The sequence below is a fragment of the Triticum dicoccoides genome, chromosome 6A (assembly GCF_002162155.2).
Source record: "Triticum dicoccoides isolate Atlit2015 ecotype Zavitan chromosome 6A, WEW_v2.0, whole genome shotgun sequence".
NCBI classification, from domain to species: Eukaryota; Viridiplantae; Streptophyta; class Magnoliopsida; order Poales; family Poaceae; genus Triticum; species Triticum dicoccoides.
The window spans coordinates 588,106,168-588,125,388 of NC_041390.1; positions in this window are offsets into that span (position 1 = coordinate 588,106,168).

Consider the following 19,221-nt stretch of genomic DNA (forward strand, 5'->3'; position numbering starts at 1 on the left):
AAAGTGATAGATATCCAAGAAGGATATAATAAAAACTTTCATGAAGATCATTGGACAAAATAAACTTGATTCTTAGTAATAGTTTTGAGATATGATGATGTGATATGTGAGTTATGTGGAAGAGTAATTATACTTTAGTAAGAATATTCGTGTTAAGGTTTGTTATTCCCTATGAAAGCACGAAAGTCAATAATTATGCAATGAAATTATATCCTACTTGTGGTGCATTATTCGGTGTTAATTATGCTTAATGCTCGCTTATGAGATTATTCGCTTCTTGGTTGGTCGCTTCTCAATCTTTTGCTAGCCTTCATTTTGCACTAAGTATGATCACTACCTATACATCCCAAAACCTTTAAACCAGTTTTGCCACATGAGTCCACTATATCTACCTATATGCGGTATTATTTTGCAGTTCTAAGCAAATTTGTATGTGCCATCTCTAATTTTCAAAATAAACTTCTCTTTTGTGTGTTCGTTTCGCTCGTGGAGCTATGAGGGGTGGCTAATATTTTCCATGCTAAATGTGTTATTCTCATGATGAGTGTTTATTCACTTGTCATTGCATGAGAGTACGGCAAAGGTATTAGGGATGCCCAGTCATGAAATGAAAAATGAATTTACTTTACGTTGTCAAATAATAAATTCCTTGGAAAGTATTGGTATGGAGGGCAACCGTGGGTACGGCTAGCCATGGAAAGTGAAAGTATGGTTGAAAAGGAATAAACTTTATTTTCTGTTTGGGAACCGCCTATGATATATCTAGCATGAAAAGTGTTAGGAACTCTAAGTCGTTTTCGTTGGTGGGATGGATACACCTCCCAAAAAAATTTTATCTCTAAGTTTTTTGCCTTGAGCTTTGGCACCTCTACAAATCCCTACTTCCCTCTACGAAGGGCCTTTATTTTACTTTATGCAATTTTTATTTTTGAAACTGAGTCTCCATCTTCTCTTACAAAAGCACCAACTAGGAGGAAGTATGATCATACTTGAGCATTGGGTGTAGTTAATTGCGAGTGTGTTTCATGAATGGATCGATGATTGAACATGATGGGCTAGGGATAACTTATTTTAGCGTTGATATTTTGAAAGACATAGTTGCTTGTTGATATGCTTGAGTATTTAAGTTATCATGTCAAATCTAGACTTTTGTTTTGAATCACATAAAAGTCCAAATGTCCATGCTATAAAGAAAAGAATATGATATGATATGATAGGAAGCATTCCACATCAAAAATTCTGTTTTTATCACTTACCTACTCGAGGACGAGTAGGAGTTAAGCTTGGGGATGCTGATACGTCTCAAACGTATCTATAATTTTTGATTGTACCATGCTGTTATATTATCAATCTTGGATGTTTTATAATCATTTTATATCATTTTTGGGTACTAACCTATTGACACAGTACCAAGTGCCATGTGCGAGTTGTTGTTTTTTGCATGTTTTTTACATCATAGAAAATCAATAACAAACAAAGTCCAAATGCCACGAAACTTTACGGAGATTGTTTTATGGACCAGAAGACTAGACACCATCTCAGATGGGGTTTACCAACTCCATTGGTGCCTCTCCGATGATGCATGATTAGTTCTTTATAGACCTTCGGGTCCGTAGTTAGTAGCTAGATGGCTTCCTCTCTCTTGCTGAATTCCCAATACAATGGTCTCTTGGAGATCCATATGATGTAATGCTACCTCTTGAGCATGCGTTGGTTTTCCGTTGAAGAGGAAAGGGTGATGCAGCAAAGTAGCATAGGTATTTCCCTCAGTTTTTGAGAACCAAGGTATCAATCCAGTAGGAGACAACGCACAAGTCACCTAGTACCTGCACAAACAATCATGAACCTCGCAACCAACGTGATAAAGGGGTTGTCAATCCCTTCACGGTCACTTGCGAAAGTGAAATCTGATAGAGATATAAGATAAATATTTTTGGTATTTTTTTGTATAGATTGGAAAATAAAGATTGCAAAATAGTAAATGAGATGCGATAATAAAACAGATGCAATATAATAAGAAAGAGACCCGGGGGCCATAGATTTCACTAGTGGCTTCTCTCATGATAGCATGCATTACAGTGGGTGAACAAATTACTGCCGAGTAATTGATAGAAAAGTGGATAGTTATGAAGATATCTAAGGCAATGATCATGAATATACGCATCACGTCCGTGTCAAGTAGATCGAAACGATTCTGCATCTACTACTATTACTCCACACATCGACCGCTATCCAGCATGCATCTAGAGTATTAAGTTCATAAGAACATAGTAACGCTTTAAGCAAGATGACATGATGTAGAGGGATAAACTCAAGAAATATGATGTAAACCCCATCTTTTTATCCTCAATGGCAACAATACAATACGTGCCTTGCTGCCCCTGCTATCACTAGGAAAGGACACCACAAGATTGAACCCAGCTAAGCACTTCTCCCATTGCAAGAAAGATCAATCTAGTAGGCCAAACTAAACTGATAATTGGAAGAGACTTGCAAAGATATCAAACCATGCATATAAGAATTCAGAAAAGAACTAAATAATATTTATAGATAATCAAGTTCATAAACCCATAATTCATCGGATCTCGGCAAACACACCGGAAAAGAGTATTGCATCGAATAGATCTCCAATAACATCGCGGAGACCTTTGTATTGAAGATCAAAGAGAGAGAAGAAGCCATCTAGCTAATAACAATGGACCCGAAGGTCTATGATAAACTACTCACGCTTCATTGGAGAGGCTATGGTGTTGATGTGGAAGCCCTCCGTGATTGATTCCCCCTCCGGCAGATCGCCGAAAAGGTCCCCAGATGGGATCTCACGGGTACAGAAGGTTGCGGCAGTGGAAAAGTGGTTTCGTGGCTCCCCCTGATGTTTTAGGGTATAAGAGTATATATAGGCGAAAGAAGTACGTCGGTGGAGCTCCGTGGGGCCCACGAGGGTGGGTGGCGCGCCTACCCCCCTAGGCGCGCCCTCCTATCTCGTGGCCGCCTCACGGAGTTCCAGACTTCCACTCTAAGTCTCCTAGTTTGCTTTCGGTCCAGGAAAGATCATCACGAAGGTTTCATTCCGTTTGGATTCCGTTTGGTATTCCTTTTCTGCGGAACACTGAAATAGGCAAAAAACAGAAACTGGCACTGGGCCTCCGGTTAATAGGTTAAGTCCCAAAAATAATATAAAAGAGCATATCAAAGCCCATTAATCATCCAAAATAGATAATATAATAGCATGGAACAATCAAAAATTATAGATACGTTGGAGATGTATCAAGCGTCCCCAAACTTAATTCATGCTCGTCCTCAAGTAGGTAAATGATAGAAACAGAATTTTTGATGTGGAATGCTACCTAACATATTTATCAATGTGATTTTCTTTATTGTGGCATGAATGTTCAGATCCAAAAGATTCAAGACAAAAGTTAATTGACATAAAAAAATACTTCAAGCATAATAACAAAGTAATTATGTCATCTCAAAATAACATGGCCAAAGAAAGCTCATCCCTAAAAAATCATAGTTTGGTCATGCTCCATCTTCGTCACACAACAAATACTCAAATCATGCACAACCCCGATGACAAGCCAAGCAATTGTTTCATACTTTAGTAATATCAAACCTTTTCAACTTTCACACAATACATTAGCGCGAGCCATGGACATAGCACTATAGGTGGAATAGAGTGGTGGTTGTGGATAGGACAAAAAGGAGGAAGATGGTCTCACATCAACTAGGCGTATCAATGGGCTATGGAGATGCCCATCAATAGATGTCAATGTGAGTGAGTAGGGATTGCCATGCAAGGGATGCACTAGAGCTATAAATGTATGAAAGCTCAACAAAATAAACTAAGTGGGTGTGCATCCAACTTGCTTGCTCATGAAGACCTAGGGCATTTGAGGAAGCCCATCGTTGGAATATACAAGCCAAGTTCTATAATGAAAACTTCCCACTAGTATATGAAAGTGACAAAATAAGAGACTCTCTATCATGAAGATCATGGTGCTACTTTGAAGCACAAGTGTGTAAAAAGGATAGTAGCATTGTCCCTTCTCTCTTTTTCCCTCTTTTTTTCTCTTTTTTGGGCCTTCCTTTTTTGGCCTTTCTCTCCTTTTTTTATTTCCTCACATGGGACAATGCTCTAATAATGATGATCATCACACTTCTATTTATTTACAGCTCAAAGATTACAAATCGATACTTAGAACAAAAATATGACTCTATATGCGTGCCTCTGGCGGTGTACCAGGATGTGCAATGAATCAATAGTGACATGTATAAAAAATTATGAACGGTGGTTTTGCCACAAATATGATGTCAACTACATGATCATGCAAGGCAATATGACAATTATGGATCGTGTCATAATAAACGGAACGGTGGAAAGTTGCATGACAATATATCTCGGAATGGCTATGGAAATTCCATAATAGGTAGGTATGGTGGCTGTTTTGAGGAAGGTAAATGGTGGGTTTATGGTACCAGAGAAAGTTGCGTGGTACTAGAGAGGCTAGCAATGGTGGAAGGGGTAAGAGTGCGTATAATCCATGGACTCAACATTAGTCATAAAGAACTCACATACTTATTGCAAAATTGTATAGCTCAAAAGATATAAGTGAAGCACGTAGAGCAAAATTGTATAGCTCAAAAGATATAAGTGAAGCACATAAAGTATTCTAACAAATTCTGATTCATGTGTGTCTCTCCAAAAAAGATGTGTACAGCAAGGATGATTGTGGTAACTAAAAAGAAAAGACTCAAATCATACAAGACTCTCCAAGCAAAACACATATCATGTGGTGAATAAAATATAGCCTCAAGTAAAGTTACCCATAGACAAAGACGAAAGAGGGGATGCCTTCCGGGGCATCCCCAAGCTTAGGCTTTTGGTTGTCCTTGGATTTTACCTTGGGGTGCCTTGGGAATCTCCAAGCTTAGGCTCTTGCCACTCCTTGTTCCAAAATCCATCAAATCTTTACCCCAAAACTTGAAATCTTCACAACACAAAACTCAACAGAAAATCTTGTGAGCTCCGTTAGTATAAGAAAATAAACCACCACCTTAAGGTACTGTAATTAACTCATTATTTATTTATATTGGTGTTAAACCTACTGTATTCCAACTTCTCTATGGTTCATACCCCCCGATACTAGCCATAGATGCATCAAAAAAAGCAAAGAACACGCAAAAAACAGAATCTGTGAAAAACAGAATAGTCTGTAGCAATCTTCAGGTTTTGAATACTTCTGTAACTCTAAAAATTCTGAAAAATTAGGAAGACCAGGACAATTTGTATATTAATCTACTGCAGTTAGAATTGGTATTTTATCTCTCTCTGGTAAAAAATTGAAAATTATTTTCATGAGCACATACTTTCTGTTTTTATCAGCAAGATCAAACAACAATCACCCTAGATGGGATCTCACGGGTAAAGAAGGTTGCGGCGGTGGAAAAGTGGTTTTGTGGCTCCCGCTAATGTTTTTAGGGTATAAGAGTATATATAGGCGAAAGAAGTACGTTGGTGGAGCTCCGTGGGGCCCACGAGGGTGGGGCGCGCCTACCCCCTGGCACGCCCTCCTATGTTGTGGCCGCCTCACTGAGTTCCGGACTTCCACTCCAAGTCTCCTGGTTTGCTTTTGGTCCAAGAAAGATCATCTCGAAGGTTTCATTCCGTTTGGTATTCCTCTTCTGCGAAACACTGAAATAGGCAAAAAAAACTGGCACTGGGCCTCCGGTTAATAGGTTAGTCCCAAAAATAATATAAAAGAGCATATTAAAGCCCATTAATCATCCAAAATAGATAATACAATAGCATGGAACTATCAAAAATTATAAATACAATGGAGACGTATCATGTAACTCCTTTTGCGGTGTGTTTGTTGGGATCAGATGAACTTTGAGTTTATGATCAGATCTATCTTTTTATATCCATGAAAGTATTTGAGTTTTTTGATCTCTTTTATGCATGATCTCTTATAGCGTCGTATTTCTTCTCCGATATTTGGGTTTTGTTGGACAACTTGATCTATTTATCTTGCAATCGGAATAGGTGCTTTGTAGTGGGTTCGATCTTACGGTGCTTGATCCCAGTGACAGAAGGGCAACCGACACGTATGTATCGTTGCTACTAAGGATAAAACGATGGGCTCTATCTCTACATAGATAGATCTTGTCTATATCATGTCATCGTTCTTATTGCATTACCCCGTTTCTCCATGAACTTAATACACTAGATGCATGCTGGATAGCAGTCGATGTGCGGAGTAATAGTAGTAGATGCAGGCAGGAGTCAGTCTACTAATCTTGGACGTGATGCCTATATAATGATCATTGCCTAGATATCGTCATGATTATTTTAAGTTCTATCAATTGCCCAACAATAATTTGTTCACCCACTGTTTGCTATTTTTCTCGAGAGAAGCCACTAGTGAAACCTACGGCCCCCAGGTCTCTTTCTCATATATTTTCCTTTGCGATATACTTTTCCTTTGCATTTATTTTCAGACCTACTAAACCAAAAACAAAAAATTCCTTGCTGCAATTTATTCGTATTTATTTTATTTGGTGTTCTATCTATCAATATCTACAATTTTATCTCACGTCCGTTTGCCAATTTCTGGCGCCGCTACCGGAAAGGGATTGACAACCCCTTTTACACGTCGGGTTGCGAGTAGTTTTATTTGTGTGCATGTGTTGTTTATGTTTGCTTGGTTTTCCTACTGGTTCGATAACCTTGGTTTCACATCCGAGGGAAATACCTACCGCCGCTGTGCTGCATCATCCCTTCCTCTTTGGGGAAATACCGACGTAGCTTCAAGAAATAGCAATATGTTTGTTGCACCGACAGGAGCCCCGGACCTGGTCCATACGTGCTGCGGGGCATCTTTGGGGTCAGCCCAACAAATGCACAGGCGCTCGTGTTGAACTTACCGATATTGAAGTAGTATATTGTGAGATCTTCTTTGCTTCTTCATTAATCTGAATCAGGGCCAGCCCCCAAATGCTCGTGCTACTAAAAATTTGGATCAAGGGCGAGCAGACATTTTTGAGATTGTGAGGGATGCAGAGGCACGAGTAACATACTGGGGCTACTGAAAATTTGAATCAAGGGCAAGCGGATATTTTTGAGATTGCGAGGGATGTAGAGGCGGGAGTGAAATACCGGGGCTACTGAAATTTGAATCAAGGGATTGAAGCGGAGCGGGAGTAACAGACATTGCACACGGTCCACACATACTAATCGTGTGCTATCAAACATAAAAACCTTCCAGGAGGTAGATATTTTTAAGATTGCGAGGTAGTAGATATTTTCTAGAGCGGGAGTGAAGCTTCGTGGAGCCCAATCTACTGTGTTGATGTGGGTGTGCAAGTATCCAGGCACCATGCTATTGCAGAACACACTTCAAATCAATGATCGAGATGCTCCTAGTTGCCACACTTGGAAGCTTAATCCCCTCACTCCTTCTTTCACTTCTACGCTTGTGCTTTTTGCAAGTTCGTACGTCCTCAGTCAAGGAGCCAAAACATGGTTAGTGCTCTCATATGTTTTTACTAAATTCAATAATCTAAATCTTATAACATTTGTTGATGACAGGAGAAACTCAAATTTTCTTATTCCATACATTCAGCAAAGCAATTAAAGTGAAATGTAACATTCCAACTATACAACATCACCTACAATGGTGCAGATACTCCCAGATATGATTATGATCCAATAAATTGATTTTGTTTCTTATATTATACCGTGAGAAAAGTGCATAAAACCTGGCAATGAAGCAAAAAATAATAGAGTTTACACTGAAGATTATCAGCAAAAATATTATAACTCTTATATAGATTTAACCAATGATGAATAAGTGATTCTTTTTTGTTTTTATTAGAGGGTTCACTACAAAGAATTTTTTTATATTGGAATCTTTCTGACATTGTTAGCGACAATCATCGTACACATTTTAAGAAAAGCAGACTAAAGTAATGAGACAACACATAGTTGCATGTATAGCGTATACTATCAAGCTTATAGTGTCATGGAGAAATGATAATCGTTCCGTGTTGGTTTTAAGTAACATCGGGACTTGAGTCTTCAAAAAACGTTACAGCAATGTAACACTACAGTGCTTTCAACCCTATCAACATCCGCAGTAAGTTCTATATGAAGAGGTTTTGCCTCATGCCTCATCACATTGGGAAGAAGAAAACCTGGTCATATTTAGCTGGTAGTATTTTTCAGAAGGTACAACAATAGAGCATCTCCAGTCATTGCCCCCTAGGAGGCCTTAAAATCTCCGCTTGGGGGCGAGACGACGCTAAAATCGGCTCTGGGGGCAATTGGGTTCCCAGCCGTTGCCCCTAGGCGCCGATATTGGCCCATTTTTTAGCACAAATGTGCCCCCTTTTCGGCCCACTTTGTCAAAAAATCGGCCCATATTCGCCATGGTTCGGCGCGAATTCAACAAACTAATTTTTTATCACATAGTTCATCACAGAAAATCAATAGAAATCAAATAGTTCAATAAATATTTCAATACAAATTATATAGTTCAACAAATAAAAACTCATATTTCATCACACGTCGAGGTAGGCATTACCCTTGAGCCTCCATAGGTGCTCAACCAGATCATGCTGCAGTTGTTGATGCACCTGTGGGTATCGGATCTCCTGACGCATATTAAGGAAGGTAGTCCAGGTTGTCGTTAGCTGGTGATCAACTTCAAGAGGACCTTGCCTGTAATATGGTTCAGTGTCAAACACTGGCTCTTCCCGCTCGCTCTCAATGATCATGTTGTTCAAGATGACAAAGCAAGTCATGATCTCCCACATTTGATCTTTCGACCATGTCTGAGCAGGGCACCGGACAAGAGCAAATCGAGATTGGAGCACACCAAATGCCCACTCGACATCCTTCCTGCAAGCCTCCTGAACCTTTGCAAAGTGGGACTTCTTGCCTCCTGGCATAGCGTTTGAGATAGTCTTCACAAATATAGACCATCTTGGATAGATGCCATCAGCTAGGTAGTATCCCTTGTTGTAGTGTCATCCATTAACCTTGAAGTTCACCGGAGGAGAATGACCTTCAACAAGCTTGGCAAAGACAGGGGATCACTGCAGCACGTTGATGGCATCTAGAATAACGTTGGTATTTCCCCAGAGAGGGAGGGATGATGTAGAACAGCGATGGTAGAGTATTTCCCTCAGTTATGAAACCAAGGTATCGAACTAGTAGGAGAACCAAGCAACACAACGTAAACAGCCCCTGCACAAAAATAACAACACCTCGCAACCCGACGAGTTAAAGGGGTTGTCAATCCCTTTCGGGTAATGGCGCCAAAAATTGGTGTTTGACGGTAAAAGGTTGTAATTGATTGGATAAATAGATCGCAAATAAAATAAAGTGCACCAATATATTTTTGTATTTTTGGTTTAATAGATCTGAAAATTAAAGCAAGGAAAAAGTAGATCGCAAAGGCAAATATATGAGAAATAAGACCCGGGGGGCGTAGGTTTCACTAGTGGCTTCTCTCGAGAAAAATAGGTAACGGTGGGTAAACAAATTACTGTTGGGCAATTGATAGAACTTCAAATACTCATGACGATATCCAGGCAATGATCATTACATAGGCATCACGTCCAAGATTAGTAGACCGACTCCTGCCTGCATCTACTACTATTACTCCACACATCGACCGCTATCCAGCATGCATCTGGTGTATTAAGTTCATGGAAAAATGGAGTAATGCAATAAGAATGATGACATGATGTAGAAAAGATTAGTTTATCTATATGGCAGTAGATATAGATCTCGTCTTTTTATCCTTAGTGGCAATGATACATACGTGTCGGTTCCCTTTCTGTCATTGGGATCAAGCACCGTAAGATTGAACCCACTACCGGGCACCTCTTCCCATTGCAAGACAGATAGATCAAGTTGGCCAGACAAAACCCAAATATCAGAGAAGAAATACGAGGCCATAAGAGATCACGCATAAAAGAGATCAAAGAAACTCAAATACTTGCATGGATATAAAAACATAGATCTGATCATAAACTCGAAGTTCATCGATCCCAACAAACACACCGCAAAAGAGTTACATCATATGGATCTCCAAGAGACCATTGTATTGAGGATCAAGAGAGACACACACACACAGAGAGAGAGAGAGAGAGATGAAGCCATCTAGCTACTAACTACGGACCCGAAGGTCTACAAAGAACTACTCACACATCATCGGAGAGGCACCAATGGAAGTGGTGAACCCCTCCGTGATTGTGCTTAGATTGGATCTGGTGATTCTGGACTCTGCGGCGGCTGGATTAATATTTCGTCGACTCCCCTAGGGTTTTGGGAATATTTGGGTATGTATAGAGCAAAGAGGTGGTCCAGGGGCACCCGAGGTGGGCACAACCCACCTGGGCGCGCCAAGGCCTCCTGGCGCGCCCTGGTGGGTTGTGCCCCTCTCAGGGCACCCCCCAGGTGCAAGCAGGGCCCATTGCATTTCTTCTGGATCATAAAAAATCATCGTAAAGTTTCGTGCCATTTGGACTCCCTTTGATATTGATTTCCTGCGATGTAAAAAGTATGGAAAAAACAGGAACTGGCACTGGGCACTATGTCAATAGGTTAGTACCAAAAAATGACTATAAAATGATTATGAAACATCCAAGATTGATAATAAAACAACATGGAACAATCAAAAACTATAGATACGTTGGAGACATATCAGCATCCCTAAGCTTAACTCCTACTCGTCCTCGAGTAGGTAAGTGATAAAAACAGAATTTTTGATGTGGAGTCTTTTTCATCAAGTCATATCATATTCTTTTCTTTAAAGCATGGACATTTGGGCTTTTATGTGATTCAAAGCAATAGTCTAGTTTTGACATAATAATTTAGATACTCAAGCATATCAACAAGCAACCATGTCTTTCAAAATATCAACGCTAAAATTACTTATCCCTAGCCCATCATGCTCAAACATTGATCCATTCATCAAACACACTCGAATATTAACTACACCCAATACTTGAGCCCGATCATATTGCCTCCTAGTTGGTGCTTTTTATGAGAGAATATGGAGGCTCAAATTTCAAAATAAAAATTGCATGATAGTAAAAGAAAGTCCCTTCGCAGAGGGAAGTATGGATTTGTAGAGGTGCCAGAGCTCAAAGCAAAAAAATTGAGATAAAAACATTTTGGGAGGTGTATCCATCCCACCAAAGAAAATGACTTAGAGTTCCGAACACTTTCCATGCTAGATATTCCATAGGCGGTTCCCAAACAGAAAATAAATTTTATTCCCTTTTCCACCATAACTTTCACTTTCCATGGCTAGCAGTATCCACGGGTGCCCTCCATACCAACACTTTCCAAGGAATTTATTATTTGACAACATAAAGTAAATTCATTTTTTGTTTTTGCATTTTGGGACTGGGCATCCCTAATACGTTTGCCTTACTCTCGTGCAATGACAAGTGAATAAACACTCATCTTGAGAATAATACATCTAGCATGGAAAATATTAGCCACCCTTCACCGTTCTGCGAGCAAAACAAACACACAAAAGAGAATTTTATTTTGAAAATTAGAGATGGCACATGCAAATTCGCTTAGAACGGCAAAAGAATACCGCATATAGGAAGATATGGTGGACTCATGTGGCAAAACTATATTAAAGGATTTTGGATGCACAACTAGAGGTCATACTTAGTGCAAAATGAAGGCTAGCAAAAGATTGGGAAGCGACCAACCAAGTAACGAATGATCTCTTAAGCAACCATTAAGCATAATTAACACCGAATAATGCACCACAAGTAGGATATAATTTTCATTGCATGATTATTGACTTTCTTGCATGCATAGGGAACCACAAACCTTAACATCAATATTCCTACTAAAGTATAATTACTCATCAAGATGACTCACATATCACATCATCATATCTCAAAACTATAACTAACAATCAAGTTTATTTTATCCAATGATCTTCATGACATTTTTTTACTTTATCATTCTTGGATATCTATCACTTTGGCACTAATTTTCATGAGTTGCTTTTCATAAGTTCAACCAAATATAAGTGAAGATCATGAGCATAACAAATTTTCTTTCTCTCAAAATAGTTTAAGTGAAGCAAGAGAGAATTTCTTTAAAAATATACTACTCTCAAACAAATCTAAGTGAAGCAAGAGAGCATTTCTTCAAAAATAACAAAGCACACCGTGCTCAAAAAGATATAAGTGAAGCACTAGAGCAAGTCCTAGATCATAAAAGATTTAGGTTAAGCATAGAGAGCAATTCTATCAAGGCATGATATAATTTTGGCTCTGTCAAATAGGTGTGTATAGCAAGGACTAATAACTTAAAACACAAAATAAAACAAGCAAAGACACATATCATACAAGACGCTCCAAGCAAAACACATATCATGTGAGGAATAAAAATATAGTCTCGAGTAAAATACCAGTAGTTGTTGAAAGAAAGCGGGGATGCCACTCGGGGGCATCCCCAAGCTTAGTTGGTTGCTCATTATTGGATAATAGCTTGGGATGATGGGGAATCCCCAAGCTTAGGCTCTTACATCCTTCCTTCATCCATCATAAGATAACCCAAAACTTGAAAACTTCAATCACACAAAACTCAACAAAGCCTTCGTGAGATCCGTTAGTATAAGAATAATAAACCACTGCTATAAGTGGTGTATCAAACCAATTCATATTTTGTTTTTGTATTATATCTATTTTATTCCAACTTTTCTATGGAAAAAACTCATCAAAGAAAACCATGGAGCCATCAAAATAAGCACACACCACAAAGAAAACAGAATATGTCAAAACAGAACAGTCTGTAGCAATATGACTATTTTGAATACTTCTGGAACTCCAAAAACTCTGAAAAATTAGGATGAGCTGAGACATTTGTATACTAATCTACTGAAAGTGGAATGGGTATTTTATCGCTCCCTGGTAAAAAATGAAAATTAATTTCGTGAGTGCAAACTTTCTGTTTTTTCAGCAAGATCAAACAACTAATGCCCAAGAAGATCCTAAAGGCTTTACTTGGCACAAACACTAATTAAAACCAAAAAACACAATCATAACAGTAGCATAATTGTGTAAACACTCAAGAACAGGAAGCAAAAAGCAAAAATAAATTTTATTCATTGGGTTGCCTCCCAACAAGCGCTATAGTTTTACGCCCTTAGCTAGGCATAAAGCAAGGATCTAAGTTTTGTCATCTTTGGTTCGAGATACATAAGATGCCCTCATGATTGATTCATAAGGTGGATTAATTCTAGTTCTAGTAAATTGTTCCATACCTTTCCGCAAAGGAAATTGGAACTTTATATTGCCTTCTTTCATATCAATCACGGCACCGATAGTGCGTAAAAACGGTCTACCAAGAATAATTGGACAAGACGGATTGCAATCACTATGAAGAACAATAAAATCTATGGGCACATAATTCCTATTTGCAAGAATAAGAACATCATTAATCCTTCCCATAGGCTTTTTAATAGTGGAATCTTCCAAGTGCAAATCAAAGAACATGATTCAATATCGGTAAGACCAAGCACATCACATAAAGATTTCAAAATTGTGGAAACACTAGCGCCCAAGTCACACAAAGCAAAACACTCATGATTTTTAATCTTGACTTTGATAGTAGGTTCCCACTCATCATACAACTTTCTAGGAATTGAAACTTCTAATTCCAATTTTTCTTCAAGAGCTTTCATCATAGCATCAACAATATGTTTAGTAAAAGCTTTATTTTGTTCATAAGCATGGGGTGAATTTATCATGGATTGCAACTAAGAAATACAATCAATGAAAGAGCAACTATCATAATTAAAGTGTTTGTAATCCAAAAGAGTGGGTGCATCACTAGCTAAAGTTTTGACCTCTCCAAACCCACTTTCATCAATATTCTCAACAAGATTTTCACCCTCCGAAATACTGGGACGCCTTCTACCTAAAGTTGACTCTTCTCCAGTCCCTTTTTCATCATTCTTAACTTTACTAAACAAGGAATCAATAGAAGAAACACCAATCATTTTAAGATCTTCATCACTTTTATCTTCCAACGAGATTGGTTTGGAAGCCATTTCATTTACTAAGGTAGCTTGTGCATCGGATATTTTTCCCAACAAACTTTCAGCAAAAGCATACTTAGATTGGAGATTGCAAACTTCTCTACTAATATCATCAAGTTGTTTCGTGATAGCATCTAGCATAACGGAGTGCTCCTTAAGTTCTTCAGTGAAATACTTATTATGCTCAAATTGAGTAGTCATATATTCCTTAGTACTTTTCTCAATTTCAAGCAAAATATTTGGTTAAGGAACATCCTAATATTTTCTTTGAGGCATCATGACTATGCAAACAAGAAAGCACACAAAAATAGATCCGGCAAGAAAACGGCGAATGAAAAAAGAGAGGCGAATAAAACGACAAATTTTTGTGAAGCGGGGGAGAGGAAAACGAGAGGAAAATAACGAATAATGTAAATTGCAAGTAGATGAGATTTGTGATTAGGAACATGGTTATGATGAAGATCCTCCCCGGGAACGGCGCCAGAAATTCTCCTTGATGGCAGCTAGAACTACGTCGGTCTTTCCCCGAAGAGGGAGGGATGATGTAGCACAACGACGATAGAGTATTTCCCTCAGTTATGAAACCAAGGTATGGAAACAGTAGGAGAACCAAGCAACACAACGTAAACAGCCCCTGGACACAAATAACAACACCTCACAACCCGATGAGTTAAAGGGGTTGTCAATCCCTTTCGGTTAACGGCGCCAAAAATTGGTGTGTGACGGTAAAAAGGTTGTAATAGATTGGATAAATAGATCGCAAATAAAATAAATTGCAGCAATATATTTTTGTATTTTTGGTTTAATAGATCTGAAAATAAAAGCAAGGAAAAAGTATATCGCAAAGGCAAATATATGAGAAATAAGACCCTGGGGCCGTAGGTTTCACTAGTGGCTTCTCTCGACTAAAATAGCAAATGGTGGGTAAACAAATTACTATTGGGCAATTGATAGAACTTCAAATACTCATGACAATATCTAGGTAATGATCATTACATAGGCACCATGTCCAAGATTAGTAGACCGACTCCTGCCTGCATCTACTACTATTACTCCACACATCGAGCGCTATCCAGCATGCATCTAGTGTATTAAGTTCATGGAAAAATGGAGTAGTGCAATAAGAACGATGACATGATGTAGACAAGATATGTTTATCTATATGGAGGTAGATATAGATCTCGTCTTTTTATCCTTAGTGGCAACGATACATACGTGTCGGTTCCCTTTCTATCACTTAGATCAAGCACCGTAAGATCGAATCCCTTACCAGTACCTCTTCCCATTGCAAGACAAATAGATCAAGTTGGCCAGACAAAACCCAAATATCGGAGAAGAAATACGAGGCTATAAGAGATACACATAAAAGAGATCAAAGAAACTCAAATACTTTCATGGATATAAAAACATAGATCTGACCATAAACTCGAAGTTCATCGATCCCAACAAACACACCACAAAAGAGTTACATCATATGGATCTCCAAGAGACCATTGTATTGAGGATCAAGAGAGAGAGAGAGAGATAGATGAAGCCATCTAGCTACTAACTACGGACCCGAATGTCTACAAAGAACTACTCACACATCATCGGAGAGGCACCATTGGAAGTGGTGAACCCCTCTGTGATGGTGTTTAGATTGGATCTGGTGATTCTGGACTCTGCGGCGGCTGGATGAATATTTTGTCGACTCCCCTAGGGTTTTGGGAATAGTTGGGTATTTATAGAGCAAAGAGGCGGTCCGGGGGGCACCCAAGGTGGGCACAACCCACCAGGGTGCGCCAGGAGGCTGGCGCGCCCTGGTGGGTTGTGCCCCCTCGGGGCACCCCCTAGGTGCAACTAGGGCCCATTGCCTTTCTTCTGGGCCATAAAAATCATCGTAAAGTTTCGTGGCATTTTGACTCTATTTGATATTGATTTCCTACGATGTAAAAAACATGGAAAAACAGGAATTGGCACTGGGCACTATGTCAATAGGTTAGTAACCAAAAATGATATAAATGACTATAAAATGATTATAAAGCATCCAAGATTGATAACAAAACAGCATGGAACAATCAAAAATTATAGATATGTTGGAGACGTATCACACGTTGATGTCATTGTGAGTTCCTGGCATACCAAAGAAGGAGTGCCAAATCGAGAGGTCCTGTGTAGCCACTGCCTCAAGTACTACACTGCAACCGCCTTTGGCACCTTTGTACATCCCCTGCCAAGTAAATGGATAGTTCTTCCATTTCCAATGCATGCAGTCGATGCTTCCAACCATCCTAGGAAGTCCTCTTGCTTCATTCTGTGCTAGGATCCGAGCAGTGTCTTCAGCATTGGGTGATCACAAGTATTGCCGTCCAAACACTGCCACCACTGACCTACAGAACTTGTAGAAACACTCAATGGTCGTGGACTCGGCCATGTGCCCATAGTCGTTGAGTGAATCACCGGGAGCTCCGTATGCAAGCATCCTCATAGTTGTCGTGCACTTCTGGATTGAGGTGAATCCAAGTTTGCAGGTGCAATCCTTCTGGCACTTGAAGTAGTTGTCGAACTCTCGGATGGAATTCACAATCCTGAGGAAAAACTTTCGGCTCATCTGATAATGGCACCGAAACACTTTGTCGCCATGCAGTGGAGTGTCGACGAAGTAGTCGGAGTAGAGCAGGCAATAGCCTTCCAGACGATGCTGCTTCTTTGCTTTCAGCCGCCCTGACGCCAAGCCACCTTGCCACGGCTTTACATTGCTCGCGAGCAGGCTGGCAAGGACCATGAGATGTTCCTCGTCCTGGGCGTTGGCATCGGCTTCCTCCTCCAGCAGCGCCGATACGTCTCCAACGTATCTATATTTTTTGATTGTTCCATGCTGTTATATTATTTATTTTGGATGATTAATGGGCTTTAATACGATCTTTTATATTATTTTTGGGACTAACCTATTAACCGGAGGCCCAGTGCCAGTTTCTGTTTTTTGCCTATTTCAGTGTTTTGCAGAAAAGGAATACCAAATGGAATCCAAACAGAATGAAACCTTCACGATGATCTTTCTTGGATCGAGAGCAAACCAGGAGACTTGGAGTGGAAGTCTGGAATTCCGTGAGGCAGCCATGAGATAGGAGGGCGCGCCCAGGGGGGTAGGCGCGCCCCCACCCTCGTGGGCCTCATGGAGCTCCACCAACGTACTTCTTTCGCCTATATATACTCTTATACCTTGAAAACATCAGGGGGAGCGATGAAACCACTTTTCCACCGCCGCAACCTTTTGTACCCGTGAGATCCCATCTGGGGACCTTTTTAGGCTATCTGCCGGAGGGGGATCGATCACAGAGGGCTTCTACATCAACACCATAGCCTCTCCGATGAAGCGTGAGTAGTTTACCACAGACCATCGGGTCCATAGTTATTAGCTAGATGGCTTCTTCTCTCTCTTTGATCTTCAATACAAAGTTCTCCTCCATGTTCTTGGAGATCTATTCGATGTAATACTTTTTTGCGGTGTGTATGCCGAGATCCGATGATTTGTGGGTTTATGAACTTGATTATCTATGAATATTATTTGGTTCTTCTTTGAACTCTTATATGCATGATTTGATATCTTTGCAAGTCTCTTCGAATTATCGGTTTAGTTTGGCCTACTAGATTGATCTTTCTTGCAATGGGAGAAGTGCTTAGCTTTGGGTTCAATCTTGTGGTGTCCTTTCCCAGCAACAGCAGGGGCAGCAAGGCACGTATTGTATTGTTGTCATCGAGGATAAAAAGATTTAGTTTATATCATATTGCTTGAGTTTATCCCTCTACATCATGTGATCTTGCTTAAAGCGTTACTCTATTGTTATGAACTTAATACTCTAGATGCATGCTGGATAGCGGTCGATGTGTGGAGTAATAGTAGTAGATGCAGAATCGTTTCGATCTACTTGACACGGACGTGATGCCTATATTCATGATCATTGCCTTAGATATCTTCATAACTATGCACTTTTCTATCAATTGCTCGGCAGTAATTTGTTCACCCACCGAAATACATGCTATCATGAGAGAAGCCACTAGCGAAACCTATGGCCCCCAGGTCTCTTTCTTATTATATTGCATCTCTTTTATTATAGCATCTCGTTTACTATTTTGCAATCTTTATTTTCCAATCTATACAACAAAATAACAAAAATATTTATCTTATTATCTCTATCAGATCTCACTTTCGCAAGTGACCGTGAAGGGATTGACAACCCCTTTATCGCGTTGGTTGCGAGGTTCTTGATTGTTTATGCAGGTACTAGGTGACTTGTGCGTTGTCTCCTACTGGATTGATACCTTGGTTCTCAAAAACCGAGGGAAATACTTACGGTACGTTGTTGCATCACCCTTTCCTCTTCAAGGGAAAACCAATGCATGCTCAAGAGGTAGCAAGAAGGATTTCTGGCGCTGTTGCCGGGGAGATCTACGCCAAGTCAAGACATACCAAGTACCCATCATAAAATCTTGTCCCTCGCATTACATTATTTGCCATTCACCTCTCATTTTTCTCTTCCCCACTTCACAAAATTTGCCTTTTCTTCGCCCTTCTTCCATTCGTCCTTTTGTTTGCTCATGTTACCATGTGCCTTCTATTAGGTTGTGTCTTCACTTGCTAAATATCTATTGTTATGGATCCTCATCCTCTTGCTAATCTTTTTAAAAGATCCAATTATGATGAACCCATTGCTAGTGAGTTGAGTGCACTAGATTATCTTTATGAGGTTTTGCTTGAAATTCGTGAATCTGAAATTTGTGATGAAGTGATTCACGATAGATCTTTGAATAAAAAGCATGATTGCAATGATGTTATTATAAATTCTATGAATGTCAATTATGCTAATAATATGCAAAACCCTAAGCTTGGGGATGCTAGTTTTTCTATGTCCACTACTTGTTGCAACGATCATGATTGGGGCGATTCTTCTTATGATCTTGAAAATTTATTTAAGCCCCATGATGAATATGAGATTGATAATAGTGTTTGCAATATTATTGAAAGTGGGTTTGGAAGAGTGTCCACTTTAGATCCCACATATTTGGATAATGTTCAATCTTATGAAAGCGGGCGAGGCGGGGCTCCGGCGGGTCGGCGGGGTGCGGCGGGGTGCGGCGCGGCGACGGGAGGCGG